This window comes from Myotis daubentonii, chromosome 4 (assembly GCF_963259705.1).
Source record: "Myotis daubentonii chromosome 4, mMyoDau2.1, whole genome shotgun sequence".
In the NCBI taxonomy this organism is placed as follows: domain Eukaryota; kingdom Metazoa; phylum Chordata; class Mammalia; order Chiroptera; family Vespertilionidae; genus Myotis; species Myotis daubentonii.
In genome coordinates this window covers 11,465,428-11,471,939 of record NC_081843.1, presented here as the reverse complement: position 1 = coordinate 11,471,939, position 6,512 = coordinate 11,465,428, and the positions used below count along the sequence as shown (strand labels likewise).

At 56.8% G+C, this 6,512-nt stretch overlaps 1 non-coding gene across 1 annotated transcript; it reads left to right on the top strand.

Moving 5' to 3' along the window:
• The first annotated feature begins 4,682 nt into the window (after positions 1–4,682).
• LOC132233957 (small Cajal body-specific RNA 8) lies at positions 4,683–4,811 on the top strand. The gene has a single exon (XR_009452801.1). It is a non-coding gene; the product is annotated as a small Cajal body-specific RNA 8 (non-coding RNA).
• Positions 4,812–6,512: the final 1,701 nt, after the last annotated feature.

The window sequence follows — 6,512 nt, the reverse complement described above, 5'->3', positions numbered from 1 at the left end:
GACTTTAAATCAGAAGATTTCATATCAGCAGTTGGATTCTCCAGCTTCTCAGAAACAATCTAAATATCTGGCCTCACTGGGCCTGAGTTCCCACCGGGCAGAATTGCTCACGCTGAGTGATTGCTTTAGATGGGAGATGCCTCCCCACTTTGCCACAGTCCCCACCTCTCCCTATTGTCTTGCATGAGGCCTGCTTTGCTCATTTATATTCCAGGCCTAATCCGGAAGGCACTGCAGTTGGCCAACCCTGTTAGCATTTTGGCTGCCTGGTCCTCAGAGCGTCAGCAAACTGCGGGCCAGCCCCTCCCACTTCCTACTCATGTCCATCATGAGCTAAGAACGTTTTTTTAAAAAATATATTTTATTGATTTTTTACAGAGAAGAAGGGAGAGGGATAGAGAGTCAGAAACATCGATGAGAGAGAAACATCAACCAGCTGCCTCCTGCACACTCCCTACTGGGGATGTGCCCGAAACCAAAGTACATGCCCTTGACCGGAATTGAACCTGGGACCCTTGAGTCCACAGGCCGACGCTCTATCCACTGAGCCAAACCGGTTAGGGCAAGAATGTATTTTTAATGGTTGGGAAAAATCAAAACAAGAATCCTTTGTGTGATACATGGAAATTATATAACATTAAATTTTCAGTGTCCATAAATGAAATTTTATTGGGACACAGCCACGCCCCCTCATTTAGGACGCATCTGTGGCTGCCGCACACTCCCAGGGCGGGGCTGGGGGTCAGAGGCCTGTGTCTGTCCGTCCGTCCCTCCCGCTGTCCGTCCCTCTCCAGAAGAAGCCACTGCTTTCACCTCCTGGGGCTGCCGCACCGATCACCATGCACGGGCGGCTGGGAAGACAGACACCTTCTCCCCCAGCTCTGGAGCCAGGAGTCTGGGGTCAAGGTGTCGGCAGGGCCTGGCTCCCTCCGGCTCTGGGGGGGCCTTTCTCCCCTCCGGTCTCCCCCCCCCCCCAGCCTCCTCCTCTGTCTTATAAGAACGTGTCCCTGGGTTCAGGGCGACCGGATAGTCCAGGTGGCCTCGTCTCGAGATCCCCTATTTAGTTATATCTGCAAAGACCCTTTTTCCAAAGAAGGTCGTAGTCACAGTCCCGGGTCATGGACATGGGTTTTCTCTCGAGGGTTGAGGAGGAGGCACCATTCACCCCTGCAAGTGGTTTCTCACCTTCTAGAAGCTTCCATTCTCTTGAAGGGAGACTAAGGACAACCCACTCACCCACCCCACTCAAACACTTGAAAAAGAAACGCAACCGTCAGTGTTGACAAGAGCTGCGAAGAAAACCCAAGTGGGGTGAGGAGGCGGAGTGGCCAGGAGGGTTACGTGGGCAGCGCGTCAGCAGACACAGGGCCCAACGCAGCAAGTGCGGAGGCCACGGAGGGCCGGCGGCTTGTATGAGGAGCAGCAAGGGCACCGTGAGGCTGGCGGAGAGCGAGACAAGAATGACAATCATTTGGCCCTGGCCAGTGTAGCCCAGTGGGTTTTGCGTCGTCCTGCGCACCAAAGGTCACCGGTTCGATTATGGGCTTGGGGCACCTATGGAAGGCAACCAATCAATCTCTCTCTCTCTCTCTCTCTCTCTCTCTCTCTCTCTCTCTCTCTCTCTTCTCTCTCAAAATCAATTTTAAAAAATATTTTTCTTTAAAAAAAAGAATGGTTCTAATTTGGGGGACCGTCAGCTACGGGGCTTCTCCGTCCAGGCCTTCGCCACGCGGTAGGAAGGACTGGTTGCTGCCCCCGGCCTAACGCCCACAGCCTCCTTCACCCTCACTCAGCCCTCCTGAGACCTGCGATCACCCTCCTGCCCCCATTCTTCTGGTGAATGAACTGAGGTGAGCTGCAAGGGCGCTCGGCAGGAGGCAGAGAGCAGCGGCCCGAAGTCAGTTCCCCGGCCCCAAAACCTCAAGCACCTTCTCAGGGGCCTTCTTAAAGCCGAAGGGAAAGGGAGGGCGCTGGGTTCACAGAACAGGCTGCAGAGCAATCGGGTTCCTCCGACAGCAGGAGGCTCTGGCTGCCTGTCCTGCTCTGACTTTCAAGGTCACTATCACAGCAAACAGCGTTCACACTCGGTGGTCCCTGCCAGGCCAGCTGGTGCCTGCAGACACTGAGCCAGCGCCTGGCTGTCCCCTGCCTGGGGCCAGCGGGGCGAGGAGCTCCCAGGCTGCTGGAGTTTGGGGTGGTGCACAGAGGCCTCAGCCAAAGGGGTGGGAAGAACTGGCTTGTCTTACTGTTCATTTTATTTGAAATTCCTATCAAAATAATACACATAGATATTTTTTCTTTTTTTAGTATATTTTTATTTATTTCAGAGAGAGGAAGGGAGAGGGAGAGATAGAAACATCAATGAGAGAGAATCACTGATCAGCTGCCTTCTGCACCCTCACCCTCACCCTCACCCCCTACTTAGGATCGAGCCCACAACCCAGGCATGTGCCTGACCAGGAATTGGACTGTGACCTCCCGGTTCATAGATTGTGGCTCAACCACTGAGCCACACAGCTGGGCTACACATACATATTTAAATTATCAAATACTATCTCATGCTGCTCTCCCCTCTCCCTCTAAACTCGCCACACTGGCGTCCCTGCTGTTCTCTCACACCCAGCCTGTGCCCGCCTCAGGGCCTTTGCACTGCTGTTCCTCCTGCCCGAGGTGCTCTCCCATTGCCTCATCCAGGCGCAGCTCCAGCTCACCTCCTCAGAGACCCCTGACTATCCAGGGGTCCCGCTCCTGTGACTGTGTGTGTCCCATCACCAACACGGCCCCCACTCGGGACAATCGGAAATGGCCAGGTTTAGTGGTTCAGTTGCTCCTGCTGTCTGTTCCGTGCCCTCGGCTACAATGCCAGCTCCAGGAGGGCAGGCCCAGGCCCGCCGTGCTCACGTGGAGTCCGTGTACCCGAGCAAAGCCTGGGGTGAAGCAGAGCCTCACTGAATATTCGCCAAAGACAGACATGAAGGAGGGACGGGGGGAGGGGGACAGGCAGACAGCGCCCTCGCCTACCTCTTTCTTCCTCTGCCTCTGGCGAATGGAGCCCATCCTCACCCACAAACCCGAGCAAGTACGGCAGCTGCTCTTCCGGGAAGCAAGCAGGAGAGGGGGCCCAGGCCCTTCCCAGCCCCGACTCCGCGAGGCGGCCGAGGGGGCTGCTCCTCTAGCCGCCCCGCTGAGATTCTTTCCTCTGGGATGTCAGGACGCGGTGGCTGATGTCAGGCAATCTGTGCTGGGACCTGGAACCATCACGCTTGACCTTGGGCGGGTCACTTCCCACCGCTGACCCTCAGTCTCCTCATCTGTAAAGTGGGTGCCACCGTGGGCACCTCCCTGGTGCGGTGGAGATTCACTAAGATAATAATCAGGCAACGGGCCACCAGTGGGGTCCATTCACGGTTCGTCTGTGCTTGGCAGATAGGGTCCCCTGACAAGTACCCCACATTCTAAAGAGAGGAAGGTCCGTAAGGATCCGATGGACAGACGGGAGGCCTCCATGGAAGGGGAACTGGCCAGGCCCCTGCGGGGGAGACGCGCGGGCAGCGAGCCTCCTCGGAGCCTGGGAAGTGAGAAATGCATTTCTCCTTTCTCTCCCTCTCCCCGTCATGAGGTGGAAGTGGAGGAGGTGCGCCGGTTACCGGGCCTGATGTGAACTATGGCCACCACTGTCACTTCTACCTCACCTATGGCCACGGTAAGTCACAAGGCCAAACCCAAAGTCAGGGCAGGAACACATTCCTCCTAGTTAGTGGGAGGAGCTGCAGGCGGGCAGGGAGGGGAGGGGAGGGGGGGATCAGGGCCCCCATACTGCTCTGCTGCTTGGGGCGTGGCCCCTGGAGCTGGGGTATCCTGGGAACCAGGATCCTGGGGGCATTCCTGGCCCAGGGATGGAGGGGGGAGGCCCGCTGCTGGAGCCGGGCTCACGGTCACTCTCGGTTTGCGGGGCCTGGGTGGTGCGGGCCCGCAGAGACCCAGGGAGACCACGTTTCTTCTCTCTACCCTCAGAGGGCAGGCAAGGCCTCCCTGTGTCCCCAGCGGAGGTTAGAGGACAGAGGTGGCAGGACCACTCCAGTGACCCCAGGACCAAGAGGTGGTCAGACTCCTGACCTGAGCCGGGTGGGGCCGCTCAGGGCCACAGGGATCCGGCGGGACCGCCTCTGAGCCACGACTTTGTGGGGCCCCCACCTGCAGGGACCTCGCGGGAGGGGGATGAGGAAGGCGGGAGGAGCCTGACAGAGCGCCCACACTCCGGAGCTGGGCCGGCCTGACTGCGGGGAGCAGGGAGCAGCTCTGAGGCAGTCGAAGACTGAGATTGAAAACAAGCAGCCGAGCCTGCCACTGAAATGGGTCATCGCAGCAGCAGGAGGGCCCAGACGCTGTGAGGGATGGAGGGCGGTGCTGGCAGCTGTGCGATAATAAAAATTAGGCCCATGGCAGCTCACACGCACGGCGCTCCTGTCCCGCCAGTGCCGGTGCTTTAGGGTCAGTAACTGACAGCTGTACGGTCACGACTGTTGTAAATGTCTCCACTGGAATGATGAGGACGCGAGGCAGAGAGGGTCAGTCTTGCCCGAGGTCCCACTGCAGGAGGCGAGGAGCCAGGCTGTGGCCCAGGCAGTCGGAATTTCAAGTCTGTAGCTGTGCTGTCTCCTTGTTTTTTAAAAGTGAAATCTTGGGAGGCCGACACACAAATGGGGCTGCAGTGCTGCTCGAATTGTCACCATACCCCCTAGAATAAACTGCCTTTTGTTGACCTGGACGAATTGAGAGAAATTGTAACGGACAGATACGGGCAGACAGTTGTAAAAAATTAATTAAAATAAAAAATAAAATAAGAAATGAAACATTTCATGTTTATACTCCAGTGAGTTAAATGCCCCAGGAAACCAGTCCCTTGGTAGGTGCTCAAGAAATGTTAGCTCCAGGGCCTTTTCCTCCCACTGACCTGGGCTACCAAGCCTGCTCCTGTTGCCATGGTGATCCTCCCAGGGGCCCACAGAGATGTGGCTGAAAGAAATGCACTGAGCCAGGACCCTGCCCCCAACCCTGGCTCTGACATCTGGCTCTGACATCTGGCTCCAACCCTGCCCCCAACCCCGGCTCTGACATCTGGCTCCAGCCCTGGCTCCGACCCTGGCTTTCTTATCTGGCTGTTCGCCACACTGGCCTCAAAATCCCAAGCTCTGGAACAAGGGCATTGGAAGTGACTGTGACCAGAGAGGCTGTGGCAATGCCTCCTGGAGCCTGGCATTCTCTGCCTCCTCAAACAGTTCCTGCTCTTCCAGAGGGGCCTCAGATGGGGGTGTGCATGCTCACACATGTGTGCATGTGTGTTCGTGTGCATGTGTGTGTGTTCACGTCTGTCTCAAGGGTGGCAGCCGTGTAGGAAAGGGCAGACCTGGAGGCAGGAGGAGGCCACGGGGAAGCCAGGAAAGCTTCACTGTCCACCAACCCCCAGACCATCCCAAGACCCAGGGCCAGCCTGGGGGGACGGGGGTGGGTGCTCAGGAAGAGCAGGCCTGGGCTCCGGTCCCCATGCCGCCATGATGCTGGGCAAACCTCAGGTCCCCTCTGAGCTTTCAGCTGAACACCCATCACCCCTGGACCAGCAGAAGCAGGGCCTCCAGCACCGTGGTTACCACGTTAAGCGCCATGTCACTCACCAGTGACTGACACTATACTTTCCGTCCGGAAGACAAAACAGGCTGGGCGCTTCATCTGTTACACACCCCACGGCCCAGAGGACCAGTTAATTGAGCAACCGCTGCAACCCAGGCTTGAAGCTGAACAGGCTAATCCATCGTCTCACGCGGTCCTTCATCAGCCCTGGGAGGGACTCGTACTAATTCCACTTTGTAGATGGGGCCGAGGCCAGGGAGCCCACGTGACTTGCCTGAGGTCACACGGCCGAGCACAGAGAGAGAAGGCAGCTGACAAAAAGCGCAGCATCACTTTGAAATATCAAATCTATGACTTAGTATTGTTTTCTGGGGTTTTTCTACATTTCCCCCCATTTTATGGAGGTAGAATTGACTTGGCATTGTGTGTGTTTAATGATTTAGGGGTGATGCAGGGGGGTTGGCACTACACTCTCCAGTGTTTAGGGGCTGGCCCTGCAGGTAGTAAGCAGTAGCATGTTAACTTGAACCCAGATCTGCCGAGTCTGACTCTCACGGCCGAGGCCTCCTCAGCGAGGACAGACGGATTCTAACTCCCACCAGGCTCCCAGGCTCCACCCTGCCGCCTCAGCACCGCCAGAGGGGCTGGGCCTGGGAGAGAGAAGTCAGCGGGCAGGTCCCCAGCAGGCCGGGACCAGCCCTCTTGCACTTTGCCCACCAGAACCTGACAGAGGTCCTAGGGATCCAGAAACATTCGTGTGGCCACCTAGTGGGCATGGGTCACACATGCGCTGCCCAGCACCTGTTTTTTATTTTAATATATTTTTATTGATTTCAGAGAGGAAGGGAGAGGGAGAGAAACATGAAGGATAAGAGAGAATCATT